The sequence below is a fragment of the Bactrocera dorsalis genome, chromosome 1, assembly GCF_023373825.1.
Source record: "Bactrocera dorsalis isolate Fly_Bdor chromosome 1, ASM2337382v1, whole genome shotgun sequence".
Taxonomy (NCBI): domain Eukaryota; kingdom Metazoa; phylum Arthropoda; class Insecta; order Diptera; family Tephritidae; genus Bactrocera; species Bactrocera dorsalis.
The window spans coordinates 48,033,689-48,047,243 of NC_064303.1; the positions used below are offsets into that span (position 1 = coordinate 48,033,689).

At 39.6% G+C, this 13,555-nt stretch overlaps 1 protein-coding gene across 1 annotated transcript in view; it reads left to right on the forward strand.

Moving 5' to 3' along the window:
* Positions 1–13,555, forward strand: part of LOC125775367 (uncharacterized) — a 915,975-nt gene that overhangs the window by 803,750 nt on the left and 98,670 nt on the right. The window lies entirely within an intron of this gene.

Here is a 13,555-nt window from a genome sequence, read left to right on the forward strand (position 1 = left end):
ATCAAGATATTATCATTTATCAGTAAAATAAAAAGCGCGCGCTTCTCTATATTTACGTACACACATATGTTTGTATGTGCGTATGACATTCTTACACAAATAATATATGCGTACGCATGTATGTAAATCAAAAAATACAAACATTCTTCTGGAAAAACAACAATAGTCTCAAAAATCATAACACATACTTACAATATGAGTACACACGTAAATATGTGCGTATTACATTCCCACACAAACAATGCATACACAACATACATACTTACATGCTTTCACATGTGGATATGTCACCCGAAAAAATTACAAATATTGTTCTACAAAAACATCATTTGAAATAGCATCAGAAACCAATATGGCAGCCAATTGCCGACGTAAAACTTTATAGTAAAATACACAACAACAAAGTTTTCATTCATGAACGCAAACGTACTTTCAAAAAGAATATTCGATTCATTCATAAAAGCAGACGCCATTACATCTCCCCGAGCATGCCTTGCCTACAAGCGTCTTTTCGCGACGATTTCAAAAGCTAAAATTCATAAATTGAATATATTTCTGAAATGTATGAGAAGGAAAAAGTGTCAACCCCGCAAAAATAAGTATTAAAATATATTATAATAAAAATGACAACATAGTTTATTTGTCGATTTTCAATTCAAGAAATGTTTTAAAGAAAATATTCAATATTTCTCTGATTCATGTGTACAGTCAATCCCAGTTAAGTAGTACTCCGCTTAAATGAAAATCAAATCCCTCCCTCATCATTTTTAACAGCCTATATTATATCATGCTGCCTCTCATGGTTTGTTTTTTGAAATATCATAGAAATTATTGCTTTAAGTACGACTCGTTCAAGTATCCGCGGTCACTTATGTACCATATTATATTTTTATTTGTAACTAATTACAAATATCTGTATCTTTGAATGTGGCACGTAACCGGGATTGACTGTATTTGTCGTGGAATGTATGTATGCAAAAATGTAAAGAAGACATATTGACTTGCGCGTGCCACGTTGTACGCGAATAGGGGTTGATTTTGCGCTTGCTCATATGCGATGTGTGTTTGTAAAAGTGTGTATGTTTCTGTTGAAACAAATATATGTATGAAAGCTCACACACAAACATACATATTTACGCTGGGCAAAGCTGTACAGCGGCAAGGGAAGCGGTATCGGTACAGCTTCGATTTTCTACAATTGACTTTTTGACAAAGTTTGGTTGTCTGTGACTACGGAGTTTTTGTATGAAACGATGGGTGTATATATTTACAACATACATAGTTGTGTGTAGACAAATTTACAAACATACGAGGGCTGTCCGATTAATAACCGACCTAACCATGATGCACGCGACTTTTTCAATTTTTTTTTTTTTTTCTACATAGTCTCCTTGTAACTCCACACACTTCTCCCAGCGATGCTCCCATCTCTGCAACCCTTCCAAATAGTACTTGGCGTCTTTGTCTGCAAAATACGAGTTCACGAAAGAGATTGCCTCCTCATTTGATGAAAATCTCTGGCCGCCGAGCGCAGTTTTAAGTTGAGGAAACAAAAAAAAGTCGCTTGGTGCTAGATCCGGTGAATAAGGTGGATGGTCAAGCAGTTCGAACCGCAATTCGTGGATTTTCGCCATGGCGACTGTTGAGGTGTGAGATGGTGCGTTGTCTTGGTGGAACAAGACTTTCTTTTTTTTGCAAATGTGGCCGATTTTTCGAAATTTCTTCCTTTAGCTTGTCCAATAATGATGCGTAGTATGCTCCTGTTATAGTTTTTCCTTTTTCAAGATAGTCGATAAAAATAATTCCATGGCTGTCCCAAAAAACACTCGCCATCACTTTCCCAGCCGAATACACAGCTTTAGGTTTTTTTGGGGCTGGTTCCCCCTTTTCAATTCACTGTTTAGATTGGTTTTTTGTTTCGGGCGTATAATGATGAATCCAAGTTTCGTCTACAGTTATCAATCGGCACCAAAACTTGGTCTTATTGCCTCTTAACTGAGCCAACAGAGCGCTGGAAATGTTCATGCGCGTACGTTTGTGGTCTAGCGTAAGCAAACGCGGCAGCCAACGCGCGAACAGCTTTGTCATGCCCAAATCTTGGTTTAATATGTGACAAACAGTTTCTTTTGACATCTTCATAATCTCAGCTATTTCTCTAACTTTAATCCGGCGGTCGTCTAGTACCAATTCATGAACTTTAGCGATGTTATCGTTAGTGGTTACAGTTTTTGGACGCCCAGGACGTTCATCATCTTCCAAGCTCCTGCGACCACGTTTAAATTCAGCTGCCCAAAATTTTACGGTGGTAAACGATGGTGCAGAGTCACCATACACAGAAACCAACTCATCTTTGATTTGTGAAGGCGTATTCTTCTTCTTCTTTACTGGCGTAGACACCGCTTACGCGATTATAGCCGAGTCAACAACAGCGCGCCAGTCGTTTCTTTTCTTCGCTACGTGGCGCCAATTGGATATTCCAAGCGAGGCCAGGTCCTTTTCCACTTGGTCCTTCCACCGGAGTGGAGGTCTTCCTCTTCCTCTGCTTCCCGCGGCGGGTACTGCGTCGAATACTTTCAGAGCTGGAGTGTTTTCATCCATCCGGACAACATGATCTAGCCAGCGTAGCCGCTGTCTTTTAATTCGCTGAACTATGTCAATGTCGTCGTATATCTCGTACAGCTCATCGTTCCATCGAATGCGATATTCGCCGTGGCCAACGCGCAAAGGACCATAAATCTTTCGCAGAACTTTTCTCTCGAAAACTCGCAACGTCGACTCATCGGTTGTTGTCATCGTCCAAGCCTCTGCACCATATAGCAGGACGGGAATTATGAGCGACTTATAGAGTTTGGTTTTTTCTCGTCGAGAGAGGACTTTACTTTTCAATTGTGAAGGCGTATTGCCTTTCAAAAATAAAAATTTAATTACAGCTCGATATTCGATTTTTTCCATTTTGGGGAAATCACCGAAATAGACTCACAAAAACGACTGTCAACAGATAATTGCGCAAGATAAATTTCTGAAATTTTGGCGAGTAGCTGTTATAATATGCACTATTTGAAGTAGAAACTTTTTTTCAGATGTGCCGCTAGCTTCACGTTGAGGTCGGTTATTTATCGGACAGCCCTCGTAATGCGAATGATTCTTTCAAATTTGTTTACATGAACACAAAATTACATACATACATACATATGTATGTGAATATTTGAATTTTATGCGTACGGTTTTTTAAAATCTGTTTACATGTACACATATGACTTTTAAGATTTTATCAAATCTTCAAATGCCCAAAGTATATAAATACATATGTATGTATATAAATATATAACTTAAAAAACATACATATATTAATTATAATTATATTAATTAAATATTTAAGTAATAATACAAATATGACTTAATTATACATTTCAACAGATTTAATGGAATTCATCATTAAATGGGTCAAATTGCACTTACATACATACATATATACATATGAGCTTTGTTATCAAATATGTACATACAATATGGAGAATATCCATAAATTATATCCATAGTCGCTTGCGCATTGTAAATATGCGAATCTGTAAGCGTACATTGAAATTAGCATCACTTTTCTCATTTAACACTGAAAATGCTCAATTCTGCTACTTTCGACGCTCCTGTTAAATATTGGTGAAATCCGCTTATAGAAAAGAGTACCCCTGATTTTGTGGTGAAATCCACTAATAGAAAAGAGTACCCCTCCAAAAAATTAAATGTCGTAAAACGGTGCTGCCCGTGAACCTTCTCTATATTATACGTTCTCTGCCAATACTTCCGGTCCGATTCAACCTAATTTCGACATACAAACATACCATTATAAGAGAAGGATAATTTCTTAATTTATATTATATATATCACAAATTCATCGACTTTTTCGGGGGTCCACTATAGGTACCGGGGTTTAAATATTGGGTACCTAAGGGATTAAACAGTTTTTATTGGTTTTAAAAAAATTTTGTTTATAAGGTGGCACACACTAAAGACATTTTTCGAGCGAAGTTTTATTCGTTGCTTCTTCTTATGTACTGGAAACTGAACGAATAAAGTGAAATTAAACATTGTGGTATATAGGAAGTAGGCGTGGTTGGTATTCCCATTTTCACACTGATAAGAAAGTAAGAAAAATGCCACGTACTAAATTTAGTCGAAATCGGTTGGACGGGTCCCGAGATATGGAATTTGCCAAAAAAGTGGGCGGTGTGGCACAATTGCGATTTCTTTTGCGCCGCGATTAAAAAATATACAGGGTTATAGGTACCGCAAATGTTAGTTTTTACACTCGGAGTGAGCATCATTTATGTACTTACAATTATGAGGAAATGGAGCGCTGCCATATGATAATAAGCAAAGATGAACAACTCGCTGAAATTTCTCTGTTTGCTGACTTTGTGGTTATTGGTTCGACCAGGGTTATTTTTTTCAATCGTGGCCGAAGACCGACAACGCAAAAAGAAGTACTGCGCAAAAGTATTATATAAGTGTTTGGAGTCACTCTGAGTATTGGCTCGACCACGGTAATTTTCTTCAAACGCGGCCGAACTTCAGTCACCCTAAGTGTGCTAAGTTATTTATAAATTAATAACTTTACCAAAATAAAAGCGAAATGTGAACTTATTTCAATGTTTAGAACGTATATTTAAATATACAAAGAGAAAAATGTGGAAAAATTTGTGAAACATTGTGAAATAATAAGTGTTATTAATGAAAAAAATTTAAATTTTTAATCAGGAATATTTTAAAAAATATAAGAGTTTGCCACATTATTTTTTCCATATTCCTCTTCTGAAGAAGCTCCCCTATCCGTACATACACCATTTATACCGAAAATCGTGTTTTCAGCCATTCGCCTGATCGCTACTAGTCAATTTGGACAATTGAAATAAATAAAATTCCGGTAAATTTGAATTTTTGTAGAGACCTTAGGTTTACCATAAAAAATAAAGTGTCAAAAGTCCCCATCGATCCCATGTGTTTTAAAGAAGTTATTTGGGGTCAAAGGTCAAAATGTTTGGTTTTTTTGATTTTTCTAAAAAACGGTTAGTTTTATCGAAAAAGTACCCCAGAGCAAAGTTGTAGATCTTAAAATTCTCTATAAAAACAGTTCGCATGATTTTTTTTCTAAGACCCACCATTTCCCAGATATCGCGCTTGTAAGAATCACCTTCTACACAATGTGCACAGTGCACACATATGCCACGTATGTAATACATACTCAGGTAGTGAAGCAAGCAAAAATGCCTACTTGTGTCCCTTTTATGTATAAGATTGGTACGCAGCTCTCAAGTAATTTCTCAAGAAAAAAATACATTATTTCTCAAATAATTTTGACAGCTGGTTACGCATTGTGAATGATCCACATTAGAAGAGCAAGAGAGAATAAACAAAGAAAATAAACTTTGTGCGTAATAGTATGTATGTAAGTAAAGTATGTAGGCTGTAATCCCTGTATCAGCCGGTCGATGGACGCGGCAATAACAATGCAGGTTATATATTTGCAGTACTCTTTTATTGGCCACAGACGTCTACTCTGGCTAAAGTTCAACTTAAATCTAAACTAGCCCAAAACCTAACTTAACAATTAAGCCTAAGAACGCATATCCATATCCAGTAATCGACGCTGCCGGCTTTGACGTCTGCGTCGTGCTGACTCTGCTCCATACAATTGTTTACCCAATTGCTGATAGTGCAAGCAACGATCGCTGGTCAACTGTTTACGCAATCGGCTATTGACACTGTGGTTCGCTGTCCGACCGCCTCGCCGCCTTGGTGGTTGTTATTGTTTATGTAATCTGAGTCGTTGCTTTAGTGGCGGTCGTCACCCACACAATCTGCTGATGAGGCAAGATGTTGTATTGGCCTCACCACACTCGTACCCAACTGGAAATTGGGCACTATGTGTTAACTACTCCCCCCTTCGAAACACGATCGTCCTCGTTCGTTGCCATATCTTTCACTACCAGGTTGATCTCGTGTAATGCTCGTGTTTTCTTCTTGTACTGCCAGAGGAAAGCGAGGCAACTGATCAACGCAGCTACTCCCAGACCCAGGATGAAAGCAAGTGTTCGGCTCGTGACGGTCGTTAGTTCTTCTTTAATTTCGTCAATGGTTTGTAGATTTTGATTGTTGAGGCGGTGAAGGTAAGGCAAACTTAAAATGGTCTCATGGCCAGTGATGTTCAGCAGGGGTGAAGCAGCAATACCTGGAGCCTTTTCCAGCCTACTCATTCTGTTAACGTACTTAGTGCCGTTCAGAAACACATGGTTCTCGAAAGTGACGAGATACGTGCCACTTACATTTTTCTCAGGTGTTTCATCAATGGCGATTCTGGTTGGGCTGTCGTTAATGATTATGACTCCGTCGTCAACTATGGTGCTAGCGTTAAGGTGACTCGGTTGCGTGTTACAATGTGCTGTGCCACCGGTGTGAAGTTGCAGAGCGCATGTTGTATTTGTAGTTAAGCTGCAGAACGTTGAAGTTGTTGTTGCTTCACAGTTGTTGACCGCCAAAATTCCGCTCTTGCACTCGACCACTGTGTTTTCGTTGATTTGCAGCACGACGCCGTTGTGTACCACCGGAAAAATCAAAACTTTCCTACACAAAAACTTAATTCTAGGATATTTGATTATAAAATGAATTACATCATTGTGCTGAATAACTTTAACGGTTGACACTTCCATTAGTTCAGTGATTGCTATATCTGTGATTGGCCCAACCAATATGGATTTCAAACCCTCGTCATCAATGATTGCTGGATTTACTACCTTTATTTTCGCAAGGGTTATTGCGAGCATTATATTCTGAATTTCCGTGATCATAATCCTATTTCGAGTGAGTAAAATTTCAAAAAGGTGCGCCGTATCGATTCTTTCTTTCTTCGCTTCTTTGAGGAGTTCATTTACCGTACTAGTTAGTGCGTTAATCTGTTCCTGTGTCTTTGTGTTAATCACTACCTGTCTATTGTTGGATTCTATTAGTTGGGCTTCTGTCATTCTAATTTGGTGGAAATCGTCAGCGTCTGGGGTACCTGTGATAAATTTAAGGGCTGAACCCAGAAAGTCTAGGCTTCTTGCCATTCTATGATGTACGCTTATAGTCGCTAGTAATGTTCTAACATGTTTATTGTCAGTCTCTAGCAACTTTCGCATGTGCGACTGCGGGAACAAGTCCGTCATGTTGGCAGTTTCGTCTGTCATGCGCATAAACTCGGTCAAATTAGTTGAGTGCCTCAGGTAATTGTATTCGTTCCATACTAGTGCGTCGCCGTCCACTACCGGTATGTAATGTGAGTGTGAGTAATCCGTTAACTTGGCTGCCGCTATCCCGAACGTGAGAAGAATTGTGATTGAAAACCTAAAGAAGCAATATAAGGTGATTAGAAATTAATGTCGTCATTTTTTAAGGCTAAGTACTTTATCTAATGTTGTCCTTATGGACTATCCTTCCATTTATTAGGACTGTTGTCCCCAGATCTGCATCTACTCTCCTCTCCTCACACAGGGGGGTTAACTTGTTCCCTAACCTTCTATTAGTTTTTACCATTACCTTTTCCCCTACTTCAAATACCCTGTTCTGCCTTGACGGGTTATTTCTATCGAGCTGATCCTGTTGTGCTTGTTCGATTTTACCTTTCACTTCCTTTCGGAATTCTTCGGTTGAGGCGTCTATTACCTCAATAGGCTCCTTATTTGTGACCGAGTGTATTGTTCGGTTGTATTCAATGGTAGCTTGAGTGATCAGGTCCATTGTATCGCTTATTCTTCTTTCAAGTTTAAGGCACCTAGCAATTTCTACCAAGGTACTGTGAAACTTCTCTACTTGTCCGTTGGAAGTACTGTGGAGAGGGGGAGCGTTTACTATATCAATCCCATATTGGTTCTTCAACAGAGTCACAATGGTGTCCGAGTTGAAGGACGCCTCATTATCACAATAGATAGTTTTTGTTCCTGGGAAGAAATTAATCAATTGGAGGATGGGTATTTTTACATCCGTTATTGTCCGCGACGGTACCGGTTGAACTACTGCAAATTTAGAGAATTTATCAACACAAGTTAAAAAATGCTTCTTGTCTGTGGAGAAAATATCTATGTGCAGCATTTCACCTGCGTACGATGGAATCGACGTAACGCCGAGTTCCTGCCTTCTAGGGTGTCGATCGTATTTGGCTTTCGTGCATATTTTGCAGTTTGTGACAATTTCGTTTGCCAATTTGGACATTTTCGGAAAATAATAGTCACAGAGGATCTGTTTCACATTTTCCTGCGCAGCTCTATGAGCACGATTGTGTTCAGTAGTGACTATTTCCCTTTGTTCATCCTTGTTCGTAATATCCGACACCATATTTTTGCAGTACCAGAATTTGGTAGATGGGAAGCATCTTACCAATTCGTGTTGTATGCTGGCTAGCGCCGGTAGCTCGCAGTGAATCGCGTTCACCACGAGGGGGTTAACAACCTCCTTTACTTCGTCAATGAGGCTGTTTTTATCTATGAAGTGAATAACGTGGCGGGTTTTTCCGCCAAAGAGTATAAAACTCCGTTTCAGAGGGAAACGCGACTTCTCCAAAACTATTTGATTCCTGAAGCAGTTTATGGGTTTTTCTGTTGATTCGACCGTGTAGGTCAGTGACAATTCACTGTGAACTGTCGCTGCGTCAGATTTGAGTTCGCTCTCCAACGCATTTATGTTCTGCCGTGAAAGAGCATCTGCGACAGAGTTTTCCTTACCAGGTTTATAATAAATTTTAGCATTATGCTCGTCTATGAATGCCTTCCACCGTTTTATCTTTGCATTCGGGTTCTTATCAGAAACCGCAAACGTTAGAGGCTGGTGGTCTGTATAGATGTTGATGTCCCTAGTTCCATAGAGATAATTTTGAAGTTTCCCTAAAGCCCATACTATGGCCAGTAATTGTTGCATAATGCATTTCCCTATCAGATTTCATTTGTTGCATAATGCATTTCCCTATCTTTCAGCGTTCTTGAAATCATTGTAATCGGTTTACCATTCTGCGAGAGGACTGCGCCAATGCCGTGAGCGGAGGCGTCTGTCGTTAAGTCAAATGGTTTTTTAAAATCTGGGTACATTAAGATGACATCTTCAGATGCTAGGATGTTTCTTAATCTTTCGAAGGCATTGCGTTGCGCTTCACTAAAACCAATGGGTACCCTTCTAGACTTGTGTTTACTTACTAAGCCATTTTCACCTTTTAGGATCTCAGTTAGAGGTCTTGCTATGGAGGCGAAATCTTTTATGAAACACCTGTAATAACTTGCTAGCCCTAGAAAGGATCTAAGGCTGAACAAATCCTTAGGTTCAGGATATTCCTGAACGGCTTTGACCTTTGCGGGGTCAGTTTTTGCCCCACCTCTTGTTACTATGAAACCGAGATATTCCACACCTGTTTTAAAAAAATGTGTTTTTTCTCGTGAAACTTTCATGTTGGCCTCACACAGTTTTTCCAAGACCCAATTTATATGTTTGACATGTTCCGATTCATTTTCAGAAAAAATTATGACGTCATCGACGTAAACATAGCATGATTTGCCAATTTGTTCACGTAAGACGTCGTCGATCGCCCTCTGGAAGATGCTTCCAGCATTCTTCAAACCGAATGGCAATCGACAAAACTCATATTTTCCACCGTTAACGGAAAAAGACGTTTTCTCGCGATCCTGCTCGGCGAGGACAATCTGATGGTAGCCTGACTTTAAATCTAAAGTCGTAAAGTACTTGGCTTTCCCTAAATTTGCCAGAATCATTGAAATGTTCGGCATTGGGTACTTATCGGCAATAGTGCGCTCGTTGAGCTTCCTAAAATCAATAACCAGACGTTTGTTTTTGTTGCCTAACTCGTCGTAACCCTTTTTATCTACGACCCAGGTTGGGTTGTTGTAAGGGGACCTTGACGGTCTAATGATTTTATTGCGTATCAGTTCTCTTATTTCCTTTTCGACGAAATCTGCCACTCCCATTGGGTGAGGGTACAACTTCGAATAAATAGGCTCGTTATCTTTGGTTCGGATCGTGGCCACAACCGAAGTGTTAAATGGCAACAGCTCGTTAGAGTCTGCGAATGCCTTAATCCTTTTCAGGATCATTTTTTTAAATTCTGCCTTCACTGAACTTGGTACCTGTATGTCGTTGACATTTGTAAAGTTAACGTTGCTGCACTTATGATATTGCAGATCTTCTGACATGGTACCATAATTTACTTTGCCTCCGTCTAGGTCAATAGTCGCGCCCACCTGCGTTAGCAGGTCAAGGCCTATGATTCCGTCGAACAGTGTTAGACTATCCAACACAAAGAATGGGGATGTTACCCCGAAAATATTTATCAGGCATTTCTGTTTGATTTTATTGGACCCATGGATAGAGTTCACATTAAACGGGGAGTCTACCGACTTTATGCCTTTAAGCTCTTTTACGGGCCTGACATAATTTTTTGCCGCTCCCGTGTCAATTAAAAACCTTAGTGTTTTCCCAGCCAACGTCCGCTCAAGGAACGGTAGCCGGGAGTGGCCTCTAAAAAATTAATAGAGTCACTTTCGTAGTCAACCCCATTTTCATTGTCTACCTCTGCTACTGCAGCTGCGGCAGCAGCCTCATACGCTTGGTAATCCTGATCAACATCTGAATGATTCAAATTGTTGATCCTTTGACGCCTAAAATCTGTCATACGCTCTGAATTATTCTGTCTCTTATTTCTCTGAACGGGAGCATTGTGAATACCGGCAGCTTGTGCCTGTTGGTATTCCGTTGGGTGCCTAAATTTAAACGAACTAGGATCGACGTCCATAGGTTCGGGGCCTCTACCATGAAAATCCCTATCATTTTCGCGTTGCCTAAATGATGAAGCCTTTCCTGGATTATTTCTGACCTGACTCTTGAAGTAATGTGGATTTTTTGCGTAATTGGCATCGCCGCCACTATTCTGTGAATAATTATTTTGCCGCCGAGTTTGGGATTTTTGACCCCCTGACTTTTGGGCTCTCTCTTCGGCATTTTTAGCGTACGTTGCCGCGAACATGTACCTATCGTGACTCGACTCGGCCTCGCGGGCTAGTGCCAAGGCACTTGGTAGATCCTTTGGTCTAGCTGGGAATACAGCCTGGTGTAGGGGTCTTTTTAAACCCGATACGAACGTGTTTAGGGCATCACATCTAAATTTTTCATTTAGGACAGCTGCAGCAGCTGCATCATATGTCATAAGCGTTTTATTTATTATGAGGGTCAGTTTCCTTTCTATCTCATCATAGTACTGTGACAAGCTCAAATCGCCCTGACGCAAGGTATCTAATTCTTGTTGGAGAATGCGCACTGGAGTTTTGTCAGCGTAGGTGAAATCTAACCGTGTCACAATGGCCTTAAAATTTAAAACTGTGTTAAATGAGGCCAGTATATTATTCGCTGAACCCCTAATCTTATTCCGAATAATACCTACTGCCTCGTAATGCTTTACGCTGCCTTCATAAGGTTCGAATAATTCGTAGGCGGCCATCGCTGCCTGCCTCCACGAAATATATTCCTCTTGTTTACCATCAAACTCTGGCAATGACTTGACGAGGTCTAACGTCTGACTACACGATTTTCCCTGCACTATCGCAATTTTTTGGTAGCTTTCTACTTCAGGGGCCGTGATCCTCAATGCACTCATCTCGTTCCTAACTTCACTAATTTTTTCATCAATAACCTGTTTCCATTGAGCGGCCTGTGCCGCCAATGCGGCTTCTAACACCGCTTGTACCTGTCTTGCGTCCATATCCGTTTCTGTTTCCACTACGTCTGCCACACGTAACCTTCTAGTATGGTTTATTAATTCCTGCACTGAGTTATCGTAAAGCTCTTTATCGTGAGGGGGGTGGCTCATTAGACCCTGAACAAACTAACACACATAAGTATTTTTTCACTCAAACGCGGCACAATCGTTAACGGCCACCAAAACAATAAAAAATAAAAAAGGATCACTTCACTCTTTATATAATGCTGCTTTTAACAAACAATCACGATTGGCTGTGCCATTCACTTACATGATTTTCTAATGAATATGATAATTCCGTAATTTTGCTCTTTGCCCCACGTTGGGCGCCAGTAAAGTATGTAGGCTGTAATCCCTGTATCAGCCGGTCGATGGACGCGGCAATAACAATGCAGGTTATATATTTGCAGTACTCTTTTATTGGCCACAGACGTGTACTCTGGCTAAAGTTCAACTTAAATCTAAACTAGCCCAAAACCTAACTTAACAATTAAGCCTAAGAAGGCATATCCATATCCAGTAATCGACGCTGCCGGCTTTGACGTCTGCGTCGTGCTGACTCTGCTCCATACAATTGTTTACCCAATTGCTGATAGTGCAAGCAACGATCGCTGGTCAACTGTTTACGCAATCGGCTATTGACACTGTGGTTCGCTGTTCGACCGCCTCGCCGCCTTGGTGGTTGTTATTGTTTATGTAATCTGAGTCGTTGCTTTAGTGGCGGTCGTCGCCCACACAATCTGCTGATGAGGCAAGATGTTGTATTGGCCTCACCACACTCGTACCCAACTGGAAATTGGGCACTATGTGTTAACTTGTATGTATGTGTATGGTAACATAAATATTTTCATTGAGATTTAAGAAATGTTGTTGATGATTGGTAGGTTTTATACAACATTTAAAAATGGAATATATTTCATAATGATTTCAACTAATTTAGAATGAATTTGACGATTACTTGGAATTTCCTTCAAGAAACAATTGTTGATTTGATGTTTCTTCGCAAAACCAGTTTGCCATATTCACATTTTATTGAAAAAAAAATATTAAAAATTAGTACTAGATTTCCTGAGAGCTGCGTAATAGCACAAGTAAATTTATCGCAGGAAAGTTTCTTGACCGTTTCTTAAGCGTTTTTTTATATGAAGTTTTTACGTTTCTTGAGAGCTGCGTGCTAAGCTATATATTACACTATTCTAAGAAAATATACTCTCAGAAGACCACTAGTCCCTAACAAAATCCCCTCTTCTTGGATGGCCTTGAATAACATCTGGCTATCCCTTTGGGCGTGTGGTGTTGTTCACGTACCTGCTTCTTTTAGTGTTAAAAGCGCAGTTCAAGTGAATATACATATTTATTACAAGCGTTTACCATTATAGTTTGTGCTAATCAATATTTCAAAAAAATGTCAAAATTTTGCTTTATTTGTAATAAACTCTTGACTGAAAATGAAACTGTTGTGGTCAGTCGTAGAATGCCAACTTTAATCGATGCAAGTATCGGAAGAAGTGATGAGTTTACTGATTATTTTAAAATGTATACCGTTTGTTATGTCCCATATTCGGGGCCACTCTTGCACTTCTTTAATTAGTTGCCATTTTTAACCCGCTGTAAAATTTTGTATCCTCTTTTGCCGCTTTGCTACAGGTGTTATACTATGTTAGGACCGACCATGAAAACATGTTTTCATGGGAAAAACTGGTTTTCGTACGAAAACTGGTTTTCGTGCATATAAAATCTGTCAAACGAAAACACAGTTGAAAACTACATGAA